We start from the raw sequence: 21,614 nt of genomic DNA on the forward strand, positions 1-21,614 counted from the left end.
GAGAGCAGCTCCTTGATGTCCATATGTAAATTTAAGCTAATCAAAAGTATTGCCCCATAAAGGTTGGGAGGTGGAGATAGGGAGGATCCTTGGGGCTGAAAGTGTCTTGGGATCAAGGGTCATGGCTGCTGAGCAAAACCTTTCTCACAAATAGGGTAAAAGGAAAATTGAGGCCAATCCCTTCTTGGCCCTCCATAAATGCATCAGAATTAAAGTTTTATAGTACAAGAGCTTCTGTGGGACCAAATGTACTGATGATAATCTAAAATGAAATGATTTATACTGAAGAAAGGAAGGGTTCAGGTTAGCCATATATTTCTTTCTTGCCACGTGGATAGCTAAGTTCTTGGTTGTTCTTGTTTCTCATATTTATAGAACTTCAAATCATTTCTAGAAGAACAAAGAAGGAAAGAAGAGTAAGCTTATTTGTCTACTATTTTGTGCTCTGAGATGCCTACTGTGAAGATTGGATTTGGCTCTCCCCTAATTGTAACAATGAAAGTACTTAGCTCTTCCTTGATTTTGAAGATTTAAATTGTAACTCATGTCTATTTTTAGATTTTAATTGTAACTGTAAACACCCTACTTAAAAGTTAAGTATGGAGACCTGCCTATTTTTAGATTCTATCACAAAAAGTGCAAACATGATACTTAAAGATGAATGGTAAGATCTGCCCATGTTAGATCTAATCACCAAAGGTGCAAATATCTCACTTAATTATGAAGTGGGAGGTCTGTGACCCACATGTGTGATAGTGGGTAATGAATCAGAATCGACTAACTGCCTTCTGGGAAATCCTAGAGCAGAGTGTCAGAGCATCAGATGGTAGATGTGGAATTAGAAGTGATGCAAGAGAAAATGCCTTTAAAAGAGAGAGTGCTACACAGAGTTTGGGGAATTCTTAGAGCAGAGTTCAACTTGGATTTCCACTTCTGCTGGATGTGCAATTCTTCATGCTTTCAAGTTGAGGCTGGTGAAGAGGGGCAGAAGGATCTGCTGACTGGACTGACACTTAGTAAGTGAAAAACTGACTCTTAACTGCTAGATTTTCTGAAGAGACATCCTGGGTCCTCTACTTTGCCAAGGCCGGCTGAAACTAATTCTCCCTGCCCGGAGGGGCCAGGAGTAAATTACTTAGTGCTCAGGCTAGATATCTTACCTTATCCTCTCTCTCATTTCTTGTTTCACTCTTTCTGTATTTTGTAAATAAATTCTCTTTGGAATTAATTAAATTCCTGGCAACCAAACTCTTAAATAATCAAGTCCAACCCTTTAAAAATTAACCCCCTTTTCCCCTTACACTACCTAGAGAGAGGGAAGGACTCATTCATAGGTAACTAATCCCATTTAATCTCAGGGCAATTCCCAGAAGTGTTCTGAGAATCTGCCAAGTTCTCACATAAATAATTATAGTGGACCTCAGTTCATTGTTGGGGGATGATTGATGGAAGTACAATTTGAGGAGGAGTATATCATAGGAAAGGGAACTAAGTGGTCATGCTGAGATTTGATTCCAGGTTTGACTCTAAATTCAGCTGTCATTGCACTGGATCCTTATGCTACATTATTCCTCTTCATGTACACTATGGATCAACCACACTGAATTTCTTGCTGTTCGTCCCAAATGATAATCCATTCCCAGCTCCATGAATTTGCTGAGGCTAGAGGAGGACATGTCTAGAATGCCCTCCTTTGCCAACTCTTTGAATCTCCAGTCTCAGCTGCCAGCACCTCCTGCCAAATTAATATATTTTTATGTGTGCCTGGTATATTTTGTTGTTCAGTCATTTCAGTCGTGTCTGTCTCTTTCTGACTCTATTTGAGGTTTTCTTGGCAAAGATACTTTAATGGTTGGGCATTTCTTTCTCCAGCTCATTTTATAGATGAGTCAATGGGGTCAAGTAAGTTGATTAAGGTCACACAGCTAATAAGTGTCTGAAGCTAGATTTGAACTCAGGAAGAAGAGTCTTCCTAATTCCAAGGCCAGGTCTTCACTACCATCTAGCTGTCTGGCATATAGTATGTGCTTAATAAATGTTTATGGGAAGGAAGGAAGGAAGGAAGGAAGCAAGGAAGCAAGGAAGCAAGGAAGCAAGGAAGCAAAAAAGTATGGTTTAAAGTCCATTAAACAAAAAGAAGTCTTTTATGGAGAAATAGTATTTTGGTGGGCAAAGTTGGACAATATATAGAATCATAGAATCTTGGAGCTGGAAGAAACCTGAGAGGTGTTCTCTACCCCTATCATGTTAAAAGTTTAGAAACAGGAGTTGAGAGAAATGAAATAACTCAGGGTGTCACAGGTAAATTCATTCCATAGAGTCTATGAAGTGCCTACTGTGTGCCAGGCACTGTGCTAGTTGCTGAGGATACAAAGACAAAAATGAAAGCACTTTCCCTCAAGGTGCTTACAGTCTGTGAGCAGATACAAATGACACACAGAAAAATAAATTTAAAATAAATGCAAAATGAATACAAGGTGATAGGGGGCCAGAAAGGTATGATTTAGGATGGGCACCTGATCTAGGCTTTGATCCAAAGACAAAAGTGAGTAAGGAGAGCATTCCAGGCATGGAGAAAACTTGTGTAAAAGGAAGTGGGAAATAGAATATTATATCAGGGGAATAACAAACCAGCCAGTTTGACTGGAATATCAAGTACTAGAGGAAGAAGAATATTAAATCAGTCTGGAGGGACAGCAAATAGAGTCAGACTGTGAAAAAAATTTAAATGCTAAACAAAGTAGTTTGTATTTTATCCCAGGGGCATCTAGGTGGCAAAGTGGATAGAGCACGAGGTCTGGAGTCAGGAAGACTCATTTTTCTGAGTTCAAATCCACCTCAGACACTTACTAGTTATGCAATCACTTAACCCAGTTCGCTTCAGTTTCCTTATATATAAAAGGAACTAGAGGAAATGGCAAACCATTTCAGTATCTTTGCAAGAAAGCCCCAAATGGTGTGTGACAAAGAGTTGGACATGACTGAACAACAATGATCTTACACTGATGTACAATAGTGTTAGAGCTAAAATTAGAAGCCAGGCCTTTGACTTTTGGTCCAGAATACTTTCAATGACATGAAAGTCTAAAGAAGAGTGATCTAGTCACTGAAAGGCTTTGTGGAAAGATGAAAGATAAATTCGATAGTTAGTTTTGGCATAGATTGGAGTGAGGAGATGTTAGAACTGGCAAGTAGTCATTTGGCATAGCCATAATCTCAAAATTTGTGTTGTGAAAAAGGACTTAATATCCTAGAACACGAGTAAGTAACAATTTACACAACATGGATGATTTGAAAGAAAGATCAAGGCATCTACTGATTAAATAAATTTATAACCATCCTTATGAATCTGATAAATAAAAGAACAGAACATGCCATTCTGGAGGTAGGAAGCATTATTTCATCAATATAATTAAATACCTTTGATCATTTTGGGCTTCCAATGAGATTAATCATAAAATTTAAAGAGGACACAGAATCGTCTAAACGTATACTGAATCATTGTTAATAAATACAATGTGCCCCTTAAAATAATCTTAAAATGTAAACTAGGTCAGAAATGAAAAAATCCTTAAGAATATATGTGCATATAATGTATATGATATAATCAACAATAGGAGTATATGTTATATACATATATACACATATAAGTAAATAAATATATGTGTGCATACACACACAGAGTAATGAAATGTTGGAGAAAATATATCTTGACACTGGGATGAAAATTAACCATTTACTCTCAGTACAGATGACCTATCTCCAGTCATAAAAAAAGAAGGAAAAGTCTGGGAAATTTGGGCTATCTTGGATATTAATTACTGAAAATAGACACAGATCATTTGCTTTTCCAAGCAAAAATCTCCAGGATCCCTATGATGCTATTCTTAGTATCACTGCTGCAGGACTCCTTTACACAGTTGAATGAATTAATGAAAATAAGAAACCAATGAAGCTCTTATTATGTGTCAAGCACTGAGCTAAATGTTGAGGATGCAAAAAGAAAATCAAATTGTTCTTTGCTTTTAAGATATCCATATTCTGGGGGTATCTAGGTGCCAGGCCAGGAGTTGGAAGGGCCTGGGTTCAAATCTGACCTCAGATACTTCCTAGCTATGTGTCCTATAAAAATAGACTCGAATCCAGGACTTCAATCCCCAGAAATCCTTGCTCCACTTCCCCAGAATTCCCTCTAATCTCACTGAATTGTCACCTGGGCCGAGAGTGAGATGGGGTATTTAAACCTGGTTGTGAATAGGCTCTATTTTTTGGACTTCTGTTTTGGAGCAGACGCATCTCTTTCATGATGTGAGGTTATCCTTGTCTAGGCCTCTCTGGCCTAGACATGTGCTTTCTTATTCTGTATTTTCTTTAATCCTTAACCTTTAATAAACCTCATAAAAATAATACTTCTTGCAGAGAGAAACTAATTTCTATCTTTCCTCAGTCTCCCCTAAATTTTAACCTTTACAGTCCCTGGGCAAGTTACTTAACCCCAATTGCCTAACTCTTGCCCTTCTATCTTAGAGTTGTTACTAAGATAGAAAGTATGAGTTTTTAAGAAAAGAAAAAGAGAAATTCACATTTTAACTGAGGAAGACAAAATATATGAGAAGATTCAGTTGTGGGACTGATGGAAAAGCTTAGTGGTCATTAGGCTTTGGTGTTAGGGCAGACAGCAAAGACCAGGAGTCCTAAGGAGACTTAGCAGATGAGAGGAGAATGCCTAGGGATCTGGAGTATAGTATAGTATGTATAGTAAGTAGCGGGACTGATGGCAATCCCCAGTGGGTCTTGAGATTAATTGACCAGAGAGTTGGTAAGTAAGACCCGTTGGTCTACCATCTTAATGAAAAGATGATAGCTAGTGACTTTCTGTTCATGGAAGTAGTGCGAGCAGTCTCTATTTAGGGTGGTAAAGCTAATGAAAAGGCCAACCTTCACTGGTGGTCAGCTGGACAGTCTCTGTTAAATTCTCTTGATGTCACTGTGTCCTTTCTGGCTGAGAATACAAATGGAAAATCAAGCTGTTCTTTGCTCTTAAGAAATCCACATTCCAACTGGGGAAGAAAAAAAGTGTGAAGGAGGATTTGGTGAGAGTGGAAGAAAAAACAGAGACAGCCACCTCTAAATCAAACTTCTGCGAGAAACACTTTCAATAATATTGTTTCCCTCATTATCAGTCAGCTGAGTACAATAGTGGGGTGGGAGGGATGTAATCAGGATCTGGGCCATGTCTCAGACCCAAGGCAAAATCCCATCAGCTTGACAAGGCAATTTAACTTGTCTATGGAGAGAAGCAGGGAGAGTTACAAGAACAGACAATTCCTAATTGGTTTTAGTTGGCTAACCACATAGTGAGTCCGATTCTTTTTGATTGGCTGTAGAGGTAGTCAATTCCAGCGGTCTAGGCTGCTTCCACCATGTCTGTCTTGCTTCAGTCCTACTGAGGCTCCTCTGTTCCTGGTAAAGATGTCTCTGGTAGGAGAAATGGGGCTCAGTCCTCAGCCTTTGCATTTATTCTTTTCCCTTGTAGGTGAAGGAGACAGAGTCAGTCTGATTCTAGAAAAGTGAATAGGGGCATATGAATATGTACACACACAGAGCTTAGCACAATTCTTGGTAAATGGTAGGTACTTAATAAATGCTTGTTGATGCATTCGTTCCATGTCATGACCTGTTTTTACAGTATTTTCCTTTGTTTGAATAGAAGTCCTGATTGAGCCTCTCTCAGGTTCACTAGGTGAGCCATGAGTGTTATAAAAAATTAAGTTTACATTCAATTATTTCCATAGTGACCATTTCTGGTCTATTTGCACTCTACTTCAGACTACTTTCTTTTTAAAGAGTCTTAGTCCCTTTTCAACTACAAATTACTGGAGCTGAATTTGTTAAACAAATTTGTTAACAACTGTGCCATGATATTTAGAAATATCATAATGTCCTTTGTAAAGATTTCAAGGATTTTCAAGGACAGTTTTGAGTGTGGATGATTTTTGTCTTATTCATTGAATTTTGAATCTATCTTCTCTGTAAGAAGAGGAAAGACAAATGAATTTCAGTTTATCCTTAGTCAATTACAAGGGAAACTTGCCTTAGGGAATTCTGGTGGAAAATGGTTTTTGGGATAGGTGCCATTAAGTCCAGGTAGTTTATTAGACAGATTTTCTTTCTCCAAGGAAGAATGGGTGAAGCAGAAAAATTGAAATATCTTACTGGCAGCAAGTTGGTACATTTGCTTAATAAATTCAGCTCCAGTAATCTTTTGAGGAACGAAATGGTTGCTGTTTTTGTTAGCTTGATAGTCATTACAAGGAGTGATTTCTGTAGAAGTATCCTTGTAAATATTTAATTACTAGCTCTTCAAAAAAAGTGTGTTGAACATACTTTTAATTTTGGTAATGAACATTTTCTTCATCATTTTCTTAAATCTAGACAATCAACAAAACAATAAATCAGGGGCAGCTGGGTTGCTCAGTGGATTGAGAGCCAGGCCTAGAGATGGGAGGTCCTAGGTTCAAATCAGGCCTCAGACACTTCCCAGCTGTGTGACCCTGGGCAAGTCACTTTACCCCCATTGCTTAGCCCTTACCACTCTTCTGCCTTGGAGCCAATACACAGTATTGACTCCGAAAGGTAAGGGTTTAAAAAAAAATCAAACTCTTATTCATAGAGTTTGTTGATTTTTAAGGTATAAATACCCTAATTTAAAAAAAAAAAAACTTTTTTAAAATCCTTACCATCTGAAGAGCCTTAAGATCTGGACAATTGGAGCTGTGACTTGCCCAGGGTCACAAAGCTAGGAACTAACTGTCTGAGGCCAAATTTGAATTCAGGTCCCCCCAACTCCAGGCCTTTTGTTCTAACCATTGGGAAACCTAGCTGCCCCTCTCCTAAAAATTTAAAAATTAGCTCTTGTAATCTGAGTTTAGACTGACTCCAGCCCATCTCTGGATACTTGCCACATTTTTTTTTAATTGAGAAGTCTGCTACTAAGGATGAATGCTTTTTTTCAAGAGGTAAAACCTGTTGCCAATTAGCTTAACAGATTATCCCATGTATTAAGATCATGGGTTTGTTATATGGTCCAATGACCTATGGTCTGTTTTATTTTATTTTTTTAAACCCTTGCCTTCTGTCTTGGAGTCAATACTGTGTACTGGCTCCAAGGCAGAAGAGTGGTAAGGGCTAGGCAATGGGGGGTTAAGTGACTTGCCCAGGGTCACACAGCTGGGAAGTGTCTGAGGCCAGATTCGAACCTAGGACCTCCCATCTCTAGGCCTGGCTCTCAATCCACTGAGCTACCCAGCTGCCCCCCTATGGTCTATTTTATGGTTGCCTGCTTAATCCCAACTGATCACCTGGAAATAAATAAATGAAAGAGGCAAATCATCCCCATAACTCTAAAAATAATTCAAAGTACATGTCCTAATGACAGATCAACAACACTATTCAGTCTTAAAAAGAGCCTATTATGTGCCAGTCATTATATTACACACAGGGGCTTCAAAAGAGGCAAAAGACAGTCACTGTCCTTAAGAAACTTGTGCTCTAATAGGGGAGACAATGAGCAAACAAGTCATGGTACAGAAATTAGGAAGATCATGCTCTGGTACCTCTTCTTCTACTAATTCCTTATTTGACATTGAGCTCCCCAATGTATCTTGAGTTGTTGTTCTTTGGTCTTTTCAGTCATGTCTAATTCTTCTTGTCCCTTTTGGGGTTTTCTTAGAAAAGATACTGGAGTGGTTTGCCATTTCCTTCTTCAGTACATTTGACACATGAGGAAACTGAGGCAAACAGAATTAAGTTACTTACTCAGGGTCACCCAGCTAATAAGTGTCTGAGGCCAGATTTGAACTCAAGAAGATGAGTCTTCCTGATTCCAGGTTGGGCGCTCTATCCACTGTGCCACCTACTTGCCCAGATCTTGGGTTATTTGTGTATAAAATGAGAGGGTTAAGTTAACTGACCTCTAAGGACCTTTCCAGGACCAATCTTCTCTCATTTTACAAAGCCTACCCCATCTGTAATATTACTACCCTAGGAAAGATAACTGTGTTATGGTCCTAGTTTCTAGCAGAGCATTTAAAATAACTGAGCTGTGAAATATTCATATATTTTCACCTGAGAAAAATCATAAGGATCACACATCAGTTCTGGGCTGAAGGATTTAAAGTCAGTTATGCAGGAGGGAGGCAGGATGAATAGATAGGTGTGGTGATGTACACCAAAGGATTTTTCTTCCAACGTGTGAGCTCTGCTGAAACAGCAACTCTTCTCTCCTTGAAAATTGATCAGCATTTCTCTAAATCAGCTTGTCATATTTTCTGCACCAGCAATCATTGGACTGATGAGACAAGCATCATTTCTTTGCAGCATTTTTGCTCAAGCTCCCTTCCACTTGAAAACCTCCAGCAATGAGGCTATGTTGGTTAAGCAAATGACTTTCAACCGTGCCAAAGTACACTGTAGCCAAGGAAAACTCCAAGCCATCTTGAGACAATCAAAAAGAATCACTTCCAGAATTCATTTTCCCCAGAACAGACTACCCCAAAAGAAAGGAGCCAGATTCTGTCTCTGTAGCCAGGAGGGCTCCTGGTCCTTCCGCTTCCTAGTTGTCCCACCCTGAGCAAGTCAGTTGCCCCTAAAGTGAGGGGGTTGCGTTATCTTACCTCTAAGATAACTTCCAGGTCTAAATCCTATGGTTTTAATGAATTCAAACCTAGCAGTCTTCTTCATTGACTTCATTGACTATAAGGAGTTTCTTATGGAATTTTAGTAAGACATTTAGTGGGACTCTTAGGAACTCACTTCCTTCTTCTCTAAAGTCCTTTATATTGAGAACTAGCAAGCTGCCTACTCTGTTAGACTTGGGGTAAAAAAGTCCAAGAAGGGAAGTAAGGTTTGATTTTAAAGCAGGATGCCTTGTTACCCAGAGAAATATAGCCAAACCAAACTGCATAGGGTGTGGGTGAAGCCCGTGGGATTACAATGGATGGCAGTTTTAGTGATACTGAGTTTTCATGACTGCTATGAACAAGCAAAAACCTTACAACCAACTCAAGAAAGATGTTGGCCCATCAGCTACTCTTTGAACTGCCATTGTATTCACTAACATTTGCCTCTGAATATGGGAAAAGAAGCAGTGGATGGGCCAGTGGGGAAGATGAAAGGTATTACAGGAATTACAAAATCATAGATTTATGAGAGCAATTCTTAGAATTCAATCAGGAAGCTGATTCACCAGCTCTTTAGGTAGCAATAATAATAATGATAAATATCATTTATCTAGCACATATTGTCATTTAGTAGGATCCAATTGTTTATGACCCCGTTTGGGGGTTTCTCAGCAAAGATACTGGGTGATTTGCCGTTTCCTTCTCCAGCTCATTTTACAGCTGAAGAAAGTAAGGCAAATAAAGTTTAAATGACTTGCCCAAGGTCATACAGCTAGTAAATATCTGAGGCTGAATTTGAACTCAGGAAGAGAAGTCTACCGAACACCAGGCTCAAGACTCTAGCCACGATACCACCTGGCTATAGCACGTTTGGTTTACAAAGTGCTTTGCATATATAATCTCTTTTGATCATTATAACAGTTCTGTGATGTTACTCTCTATATAAGGAAACTGAAGCTCACAGCAGTTATGATTTGCCCAGGGGTCACACAGCTAATGAGTTACATTAACTGACCTCCCTGGATTATTGAAAGGCATGCCCAATAAAATCATTCCACTGTGACCAGGACAAAGGTCTTTTCTTTTTCTTTTTTTGGACAAAGGGACAAGATATGCAATTTTCCTCCCCAAAATTATTTATTCATTTAAAAAATATTTTCCCTATTTACATGATTCATTTTATTTCCCTCCCCCCTCCCAGAGCCGACAAACAATTTCACTGGGTTGTACAAATGTTATCATTTGATACCTATTTCCAAATTATTCATTTTTGCTATAGAGCAAGGATTTGCAATTTCCATCAATGTCTATGAACTCTGTGTGGAAACTCCTTTTGCTGATGCAGGTTCCACTTATCAGTTTCTTCATCTGTAAAATGAAGATAATAATAAACCTAATTTCCCATGGTTGCTTTGAGGATAAAATAAGGGAATATTTTTCAAGTGCTTTTTACAAGAGGTTGTGACTTGCTCAGTACAAAACAGTCAGGATGTCCGAGGCAGGATGTGAATCTAGGACTTCTGACTTACCATACTACTTCTCATAAAATAAAAAAGCCCAAACACTCTTGCCCATCCAGTTACATTGTTTTCTATAGAGCGAGATGGATGAAGAATGCAATCAAAGGGCTTTCAATTAGACATGAAGATAACTGTGCTGACTTAGACACAGGACAAGTACCAAGGAGGTGTTCTCCTTCCCTAGAGATCTTTGTTGTGTTCTTTTTCATTTTTGTCAGATTCTTTATGACCTCTTGTAGAGTTTTCTCGGCAAAGTTACTTGGGTAATTTTCCATTTCCTTCTTCCAGCTCATTTGACAAATAAGGAAACTGAAGCAAACAAAGGTAAGTCACTTGGCCAGGGTCAACCAAGTAGAAAGTGTCTGAGGCCAGATTTGAACTAAAGATGAGTCATCCTAACTTCAGTTACTCCATCCATTGAGCCCTCTAGCTTCCTTTATCTGAAGGAATGCTATAAAAACCTGTGTGTTTATGAATGGATTAAGTGCAGTCTTACCTGGAAATAGACCTACAGGACAATATTCAGGGTGAAATTTTCCAAATTCTTTATGAAGAAGCTATGGTCTCTGACAAGCCTGAAATAGTATACAGGCTGCCCGGCAGTGTGCCAGTAGAACTAGAAAATAATTTGGATGAGATAATGAAATGGATTGAGAAGTGGATAAAAGAGAATAATTGAAGCTTGAGGGGAAAGATGGACTCTCGAGGCTTTCCACGTGATAGTAAAAGATTTTCTTGATGATTGTCTCTCTCCTCATGCAATAGAAATTAAAACATCATACACCAAATTTTACTACCCAAGATTGTGCTGTAGAAGACAAAATATTTGGATGAGTTACGACTGAATTATTTTTCCCCACAAGAAAACTGAATGCCCCCCCCATACAATTAATAAGGTATTAAGGGTTTTTTAAGGTTAGGAAATACTCAGCATTCTCATTTAATTTGGTTAACCGATAAAGAATAAGCAAATAGGAAAAAAAATAAGTGAAAAATCTTTAGCACTTAACATACAAAAGAAAATGGCTAGGAGGAACTGCTGACATAAATAAAACTTATAAATAAAATAAGTTATAAATATAAAGTTATAAACATCACATTAAGGGGCAGTTAGGTGGCACATGGATAGAACACCAGGCCTGGAGTTCAAATTGGGACTCAGAAATTTCCTAGCTGTGTGACCCTGGACAAGTCACTTAACCCCAATTACCTAGCCCTTGCCATTTTATCTTAGAATTGTTACTAAGGCAGAAAGTAAGAGTTTAAAATAAACACATCCCATTAAGTGTTCAATTGGTGGTGAATTGCTGATTTTTGTTTTGGTTTTTAACCCAGAAATTGGTTATAAATTAGCATGGTCCATAGTAAACAGTAAGATCTTTAAGAAAAGTAATAGCATTTTTTTTTCTTTTTGAGTACAACAGTTCATTGAGTTCTTTTTGCCTAAGAAATTGCTGCTGGTCCTAACACTGGTATTTATCCCTTTGGAAGAATAAGTCAGTCACATTTCCCATAAGTAGAAGGGAAAATATCAAAGGCTTCTGTGTCCCAGTGGGAACTATAAATATTAATTTATTGATTACCTAATTTCCCTCTTGCCAAATTCCATGAAAATTCCTGTGATCATGCTTTGCTACCTTGTAGATGGTGGCAATTAGATAAAGTTTTAAAATTTAAAAACATCTAAGTCAAGATAATAAAAGGTAGAGGTGACTTTTTGTGGAGGCAACGGTAGTATTCCAGGGCTGTGATCAATAGAGGGAACTCCTGATCTAGAAATCCTCCCCTAACACAAATGAGCAACTCTAAGCAGCTTATGAAGCTGCCTCGCAGAGATCAAGCAGGATCTGTGTACATTATGGACTTCACTTTTCCAATTTTTATGTGCATTGAGATATGCTGCTCTCTTTGAAGCCTAGCCTAGTAAGGTAAAAGCAGTCTCTCTATTCTACAAGCCTGCTAGATAAAGAGTATAACCAGACCTTACATGACGCAGCATACTTGGCTAAAGAAGCCAGATTTTTTGTTCTCTCATACATTCCCAGAAGATGAAAAGGCCATGGGTGGGAACACTGATAAAGGTAGCAGAAGGCATTTTATTTGTACTAAGATACCTGACAAACCTTTCACCTGCTAACAGATCTACTTTAAAAAATAAATTTACATATACAGAGAGTTTAAAAATATACTAAGGCTCTTTTTAAAAATATAATTTTATTTTAAAAATATTTTTCCATGGTTACATGATCCTTTATTCCCTCCCCCCTCCCAGAGCTGACAAGGAATTCCACTGGGTTATACATGTATTATCACTCAAAATCCATTTCCATATTGTTCATTTTTGCAATAGAGTATTTTAAAACTCAAACCTCAAATTTCATACCCATGTAAACAAGTGATAGATCCTATGTTTTTCTTCTGTGTTTCTACTCCTACAGTTCTTCCTCTGGATATGGATAGCGTTCTTTCTCATAAGTCCATTGGGATTGTCCCGGATCATTGCATTGCTTTTAGTATCAAAGTCTATTACATCTGATTGTCTCATAATGTTTCAGTTACTGTGTACAATGTTCTCTTGGTTCTGCTCATCTCAGTCTGCATCAGTTGATGTAGGTCTTTTCAATTCTTTTAAAAATCAAGCAATTCATCACTCCTTATAGCACAATAGAATTCCATCACCATCATATATCACAATTTGTTCAGTAAGGCTCTTTTTCAAAAAAAAAAGTTTTAATTTTATTTCTTATCTCAATAACATGCAAAAACAATTTTAACATTTGCTAGAATTTTGATTTCTAAAATCTCTTCCTCCTTACTTCCTTTTTTCCTTGAGACTGTAAGCAATTTGCTATTGATTATACATGTACAGTCATATAAAACACACTTCTATATTCACCATGTTGTGAAAAACCAAACCAAACCCAAGAAGAACAAAGAAAGTTTAAAAAAGGTATGGTTGGATCTGAATTAAGACTCTATCAGTTCTTTCTCTGAAGGTAGATAGAATTTTGTTTTTATCATGAGTTCTTTGGAATTATCTTAGATCGTTGTTTTGTTGAGAATAACTTGAGTTGTTCATGGCTGATCATCATTTAATATTACTGTTACTGTGGATGATGGCTTTCTGGTTTTGCTAATTTCACTTTGCTTCACTTCATATACATCTTCTCAGATTTTTCTGAAAGCATTCTACTCATCATTTATTATAACACAATAGAATTCCTTCACAGTAATATACCACAGTTTGTTTTGGGCTTAGTTCCCAAATTGCACTCCACAATAGTTGGATCAAATCACAATTCCACCAATACTGCATTAATATTCCCCTTTTCCCATATCTCTTCCAACATTTATAATTTTCCTTTTTTTTTATCATATTAGCCAATCTGATCGGTATAAGGTGGTGTCTCAGAAGTGTTTTAATTTGCTTTTCTCTAGTTAGTAGTGATTTAGAGCATTTTAAATATGCCTAGAGGTAACCTTGATTTCTTCTGAAAACTAGCTGCTCATATGCTTTGACTATTTGTTCGTTGGGGAATGATTATTCTTATAGCTGTCAAGTGATTTACAAAGAGATGTGCAAAGTATGGCTAAGAATCATTGAATATTAAAACATCAGAACCTTGAACATTGCTCATTCTGATTGAAAATATATTAATGCAAAATGTCAAAATATTGTTTACTTTACTCCTTATAGCTCACATTTCACTGGGACAAGCATTTGTTAAACTTCTACTAGGCATGTAGCTAAATGCTTTACAAATACCTTATGTGATTTTCATGACAACTCTGTGAGGTAGGTACTATTATTATCCCTAGTTTACAATTGAGGAAACGGAGACAAACAGAGATTAAATGACTTGCCCAAGGTCACATAACTAGGGTCTGAGAAAAATTTTGAACTTAGTTTAGGAGTTTGTTATTGGGGGGGGGCAAAGATAATGGAATAGTTTGCCATTTTCCTCTCTAACTTATTTGGTTAGAAAAACAGGTGAGGAAAACAAGGCAAACAGAGTTAAGTGACTTGCTTAAGTTCACACAAGTAATGTCTGAGACTGGATTTGAACTCAGGTTTTACTGAGCAGGTGCTCTTTGAAGTTATATAGCTATAAATCAACAAGAGTAAAGGAAAAGACACTTAAGTAGGACTTAAGGGAGCTATCTATAGACTGTTAGTGAAACTTAGGCAGGAGAAATGGAGGGAATGCCTCTACCAGTAAAATCCACCAAAGAAGAAAAGCACTGTATTCCATTAAATTTGTCAGAGACATTCTATTGAAGCATAAACAGTTTGCTTAAAGACACATTATAGCCAAAATTTCCTCTTGCAAATCAATTAATCAACAAAAGTCCATAGCTTTCAGTTGGGGTTTTTGCACTATTTATGAAGTGAACAACAATGGCAATGTGGGTGAACCTTTGGGGAGGTTCTATATTCTCAGAACACTAAGATACTCCCTCCCATGATCTGGTCATGAATAAACAAAAGAACACTCCTTGTAATCTAGCCACCAATACCCTGGCCACTCCCTCTATTGATGTAGTCCTCAGTTCTGAATTATGGGGGGTTAAATGAAGAACACTCTCATTTTGATTTTTCTTCAATTCAAGGAAGACGGGAAGGTCCAGGAACTAGAACACAAACATATTCTTAAGTTTTGTAGCATAGCACGAAGGTGGGGTGGGAAGGGATCATTGTTCTTCCCAAGTACCAAAATCTACTTGCTATTTATATCAGGCTGTACAGTTTTACAAAGGATATAAAAATATTAAGATAATTGTCCCTAATTAGATTACATAACAAAACCATAGTTTGGAAGGGACCCTAGGCACCATCTAATTGGTTATAGAATTACGAAGAAGGAAGTTCCCTTAGAGTTTCATCTAATTGATTCAAAATGCAAATCAAGCAATTAGCAAGTATTTGTTAAGGACTTATTATGTGACAGATACAGTACTAGGCACTGGAGATATAAGTGCACTGAATGAAACAATCCCTCTCTATTTTCTAATGAGTGGTCATTCAGAATTCCCTTGAAGACTTTCTTTGTAGAGTAACAAACTCACCATTCCATTTTGGTCAATATTAATTTTAGAAAGTGTATTTTTTTTTCTCATGCTGAGTTGAAATATGCTTCCTTGTCACTAGGACCAGTGAGTCTTAGTTCTGCTCTTTAGGTTAAAAAAGAACAAGCAAGAGATAAAGCAGAGTAGTAGAGACCATGACTTACAGAGATGGGCAGAAGGAACTGGAGATTTTAGCCTGAAGAAGGGCACATTAGGAAGGCAACAGATCATAGGATCACAGACCTGGAGTTAGAATTGATCCCAGAGGCCATCTAGGTCTGACTTTTTCCCCAACTTAATTATAGGTTGGATAGTTAGGTGGAACAAAGGATAGAGTGCCCAGACTGGAGTCAAGAAGACTCATCTTCCTGAATTTAAATTTTATCTCAGACACTTATTAGCTGGATTAGTCACTTAACCCTATTTGCCTTAGTTTCCTCATCTGTCAAATAATCCAGAGAAGAAAATAGCAAACCACTCTAATATCTCTAAAAAAACAACAACTCCAAAAAGACATTTCCCAAATGGAGTCATAAAGAGTCTGAAATGACTGAACATTGATAACAACAACAATAATACAGGCATCAAAACATAACTGTCTTCAAGTATTTGAAAAATTGTCACTGGGAAAAGAGATTATCATATAACACATGTACAGCTGATGTCAAATTACCCCCTATCTTGGGGAAGGGGGAAGAGTGTAAGGGAGGGAAAGAACATGGATCATAAAATATCAAAAAATGATTATTGAACATTGTATAAACATGTAATCTGGGGGGGGGGGAACTCATGACAAAAAAGAGGAAAAGAAAAGAAATTAGACTACTTTTACTTGATTTCTGAAAGCAGAACCAGAAATACTTGCCAAAAATTGCAGAAAAGTAGATTTAATCTTTACATGAGAAACTTTTTTTTTAAAATAATCAGCAATGGTAAAATGGACTCCTTTGCTAGGTAATGAGTTTCCCATCACTGGAGGCCTTGGAACAGAAGATGAATTCCTGTTCAGGCTTGGGCTGGACTAGATGATTTCTAAATCCCTTCCAACTCTCAGCTTCTATGATTCTGGGAACTTCCAAAAAAACATTTGTAATTTCATTAGTTGATGTTCTTCTCTTCTTCCCTTGCTCCCCAAGATCTTAACAACATTTCAGAGTCTCTATTTGTTAACTAGGGACTAAGAAAAAAACAAAAATAATACTCAGAAAATCAGAACCAAATCACAATAACGATATGTCAATGATGCATAGAGGAAATACCATAATTTGCCTCCAAGAATTTTTGAAACAAGCTGACACAGAGATATTGCCAATGCTACATTTGGCAATATCATAGAATGAGTACTTCATCGATCACTTCTTCACAGGAATGGAGACCATCCACATAACAGTAATTGATTATGAGTCACATAGAGAAAGTATAGATTCATAAATTCATAGACAAGTTGTTAGATCAATAATCAGGGATAAATTAGAATGCTAAAAAGGCTCAAATGAACCAATTGTTAAAATTTTAGTGTGTGCATTTATACTTCAGAAATCTGGAAGTGCCACAAAACAGTGCTTAATTTATTGTTTTTTCCAGATGTAAGAAAATGATGGGAAAGTGTTAATATAAATTAAATTTTAAAGAAGATCCAGTTGTTAAACATTTTAGCACAACACTGGATGTAAGGGACCCTAGAGAGCACTTAGTCCTATCAGCTAGGTAGTACAGTGTATAAATTGCCTGAACTGGAGTCAAGAAGACTCTTCATTTTGTGGTGAGAAAGAAATGGAAATTGAGGGGGATGTCCATCAATTGGGGAATGGCTGAGCAAATTGTGGGACATATTGTTAATGGAATACTGTTGTGCTATAAGAAGTGATAAGCAAGATGATTTCAGAAAAAGCTGTAAATATCTGCAGGAATTGATGCAGAGTGAAATAAGCAGAACTGGGAGAACATTGTACCCAATAACAGCAATATTGACAATGGTTATCTGTGAAAACTTGGCTACTCTCAGCAATTCAATGATCTGGGACAATCCTGAAAGACTTATGACAGGGAATGCTCTCCACTTCCAGGGAAAGAACTGTTGAAGTCTTCTTTCACATGAGTGTACTTATAGTTTTATTTGGGGGTATGACTTCGCTCTTACAACAATGACCAATATGGAAGTGTGTTTTTCATGATTATAAAAAAATAAAATGGGCTTTCTTCTAGTAAAACCTAAAATATACATATATATGGATGGATGGATAGATAGATAGATAGATAGATAGATAGATAGATAGATAGATAGATAGATAAATGGATAGATGGATAGATAGATAGATAGATAGATAGATAGATAGATAGATAGATAGACAGATAATTGGAAGGGGAAAGAAGAGTCTTCATGACCTGTTTTGGGATTTTCTTGACAAAAATACTAGAGTGGTTTGCATTTCCTTCTTCAGCTCATTTGACAGATGAGGAAACCGAGGCAAAAAGAGTTAAGTGACAGGGTTATACAGCTAGTAAGTGTCTGAAGCCAGATTTGAACTCAAGAAGTGTCTTTCTGACTCCAGGCCAATCATTCTATCCTCTGTACTGTGTAGCTGCCCCCAAAAAGAACAAATACATATATATATATATATATATATATATATATATATATGTACATATATATGTATGTGTGTGTGCCAGTAAAGAAAGCATAATGTACTAGATACTTAAGAAGAAAAGGCACTCACTTTTGAGGGAAACCAGAAAGACTTTATCTAGTATATAATACCTGATTTGCATCTTGAAGGAAGAGCTGTGGTATTCTGTGAGGTGGAGGTGGTAGTTCATTCTAGACTTGGAAGACAGTCGGTGCAAAGGTGCCCTGGAACATCAGGTGTCAGGAAATTATTTGGCTGCATCTCAGAGCTGTGGGAGTGGAAGTAATTTACAACAAAACTGGAAAGATACCTTGGGGCTAGGTTGTAAAGAATCTTAAAAACAAAATAGAGGAGTTTCTTCTTGGCCCCGGAGGCAATAGGGAACCACTGGAGTTTATTGAAAAGGGGAGTGATATGGTCAGACCTATACTTTAGGAAAATAATTTTGCTGAATGCAGATTAAACATGCCATTTTTCATTTTATTTCCTCCATGAATTTTTCCATAGTATAAACAATGTCTTCTTTCACAATGTGATGAACATGGACATATGTATTACATGATAACACATGTATAACCTATATCACATTACCTCCTGTCTTAGGGAAGGGGGAGGGGTTGTAGCAAGGGAGATACCAAAAATCTCAAAATTTCAGAAAATGATTATCTAAAATTGTACCAAAATGTAATGTGGGGGGGTAGAAAGTTATTTTAAAAAGAAAATAATTTTGGCAATTATATGGAACATAGACTGGAATGGGAAGAGACTTATGGCAGGGAGTCCAATTAGAAGGCTGTTGCAAAAATCTAGGCAGGAAATGATGAGGGTCTAATTAAATCGGTAGCTGTGCCAATAAAGAAAAGGGGTCAGCCAACATCAAGAAAGAGAAAAGGAAATTCCATTCAGAATAACTCTAGACAATATAAAATACCTGGGGGGTATACCTACCAAAACAAACACAGCAAAATATGAATACAATTCCAAGATACTCTTCACACAACTAAAATCAGACCTAAATAATTACAAAAAAACATTAATTGTTCATGGATAGGTCAAACCAATGTAGTGAAAATGACAACCCTATCTAAATTAATTCATCTATTCAATGCCATACCAATCACACTACCCAAAAATCATTTCATAGAACTAGGAAAAAATAACAACAGGTTTATCTGGAAGAACAAAAGGCCAACAATATAAAGGAGATAAATGGAAAAAATATGAATAAAGGAAGACTGTCATCTCATATAGGTATGGTTCATGGTACTCCAAAACAATTACAATAGTAAAGATCTCAGATTACAGATCAACATAACAGGAATAATAATAATAATAATGAAAAAATTTGAAATATTGTGAGAATTACTAAAATATGGCACAGAGATGTAATGTGAGAACAAGCTGTTGGAAAAATGGCGCTAATGTACTTTCTTGAAGCAGGGTTGCCACAAACCTTCAAACTGTAAAAATCAAAACAAAAAACAATGCAATGTCTATAAAACACAATAAGGTAAAGCACAACAAAATATGTGTGTAAGAAAAAAAGAAAAAAGAAAAGGCATTAATTGTGAGAGACAGATAGCTAAGTGGCACAATGGATAAAATATCCAGCCTGGAGTCAGGAAGACTTGACTTTCTGAAATCAAATCTGACCTCAGGAAGTTATTAACCATATGATTCTGGGCAAGTCTTTGAGTAGTTTTCCTCACTTCAGAATCTTTGCCCAAAAACCCCAAATGGGATCCAAGAAAGAGTCAGACAAGATTGAAATGACTCAACAACAACAAAGGTCTTATCAGTGGAGAAAAAGGGTTAGTTGTGAAATATAGGCAGCAGCAGCTAGATTTGGCAAAGGACTATTGCCATGGCATGAAATTCAAAAGCCAAAGTGCAAAATTGAGAGTTAGTGGCGAACCAAGTTGCCAGGTCCTAAGCTGGAAAAGTATACAGTCATTAATCAAAATATTACATTTCCTGAAGGAGTCTTACTGATGGTGAACAGAGAAGAGACCAGGGCCCAGATGTGGGTAATCCATGGGAATTACAGAGGAAAATCTTAATTGATTTTTTCTTCCATAATGATACTTGGATCTGGAAAAGAGGGAGAATAAGTAGCAAAGGAAAGTGCACTTCAGCCTTGGGGGAATATGCTCTAGGGACAGGGCTGTCAATCCATATTTATCCTGCCGTTGTTTTGGTGCTGTATCCTTCCCAATAGCTGGGAAGTCCTCTAATTTAATGAACCCAAAGCATTTTTGCATGAAATAAAGTATAGAGGAAGGGTGCAAAATTGTCAAAATGCCAAATAAACAGTGCATAGGAGCAGTAATGTGGGACTGCTAGCATTTAAATAGCACTTAAAGTCTTACAAAGCACTTTATCTATAGAAACTTATTTGACTCTCACCAAGATTCTGGGACAATCAATTAGACTCTCTCAGCCTCAGTTTCTTCATTTCTTAAATAAAAAAAAAAAAAGAACTAGATCACTTTAAGGTCTCTTCCAGTTTGAAATCTTGATTTGAATTCTATACCAGTGGTCTTATGTGGTCAAATTCCAAGCTCTTAAAGAATCTCATGAAAGAATTTAGCAGAATTCCAGGGAGAATGTTATCTACATTATCTATTCATAGATGATCTAACAAGTGGATGATTCTTAGTACTGGGTCTTGTAGAAAGGATGCTGATTTGGAGACAAAGTACTTGGGTTCAAATATTAACTGCCACTTTCTACTTGGGTGACCTCAGACTTAAACTCTCCATTCCTCAATTTTCTCATTTGGAAAATAAGGAAATTGGACTAAATAACTTTTTATACAATTCAAGATCTATCATCTATGATCCTTCTTTTACCTTGCTAGTCTTTCACACTTCAGGAGGGAAATAAGGTAAACTGAGTAAACAAAAGAATATAGCCTTCCAGAAAACTGGTGATAAACTCTAACAACAGCCTCAAGAGCTTGTAGGTAACCCAAAACTGCTTGGAAAAAAAATTGTTATTCAGAATTAGTTTGTTATGTTATTCAATATTTAATGTCAAACATCCCTCTGAGGAAGGAGCATGCATGTATGTTTAAAGTTCAAAGACCAATGGTGCCTGTTTTTCAATGAGAATATATATAAAGATGAACAAGATAATAAAGAATTAAATGAACTTAATGAGCTTAATTCTATTGCTTCTTTAGCTGAGGAAATTCTCATTTGTAGAAGAAAATCATTAGGTGAGTTAATTAGAACCAATCTAAGGAATTGTGTGGAGCACTTGGAGCCAAATATTCAGGAAAATTCAATCGCTAGAATGCAATATCCAGTAGACAAAAAGCTCTTGTTGTCGAAGGTTGTGGAAGCTCTACGGTGCCATCTTCCTAATGCACAATTCAAATATCAGTGTCCTGCTCACAAGATTTCAATGGCTCCCCATTGCCTACCAAGTCCTTTATGATCCTTCTCTAATCTACCTTTCCAATCTTATTTCACACTACTATCTCCATTCATGTCCTCTGTGTACCCTTCTGCCCATCTGAACAGTTAATAATTCTAGAACTAATTCCATTTCCTGTTTACTAGTATTATCCAGATGTCTTATACCTGGAAAGTACTTCGTACTTATTCCTACCTATTAAATCTTGCTTGTCCCTCAAGATTTGGCTAACATTTTACTTCTCCATGACATTATCCTAACCAACATGCTAACAGCTGGAGGTGATACTTCTTTCTGGT

The 21,614-nt window shown here is 37.0% G+C and overlaps 1 long non-coding RNA gene across 1 annotated transcript; it reads right to left on the reverse strand.

Moving 5' to 3' along the window:
* Nucleotides 1-208: 208 nt before the first annotated feature.
* On the reverse strand, nucleotides 209-20,435 carry LOC103101571 (uncharacterized). Its single transcript, XR_471991.3, has 5 exons — nucleotides 20,302-20,435; nucleotides 18,027-18,163; nucleotides 5,352-5,529; nucleotides 4,939-5,060; nucleotides 209-390 (listed from the first exon to the last, which is right to left on the reverse strand). It is a non-coding gene; the product is annotated as an uncharacterized LOC103101571 (long non-coding RNA).
* Between the last annotated feature and the right edge of the window lie 1,179 nt (nucleotides 20,436-21,614).

Source organism: Monodelphis domestica, chromosome 8 (genome assembly GCF_027887165.1).
Source record: "Monodelphis domestica isolate mMonDom1 chromosome 8, mMonDom1.pri, whole genome shotgun sequence".
Lineage (NCBI taxonomy): Eukaryota > Metazoa > Chordata > Mammalia > Didelphimorphia > Didelphidae > Monodelphis > Monodelphis domestica.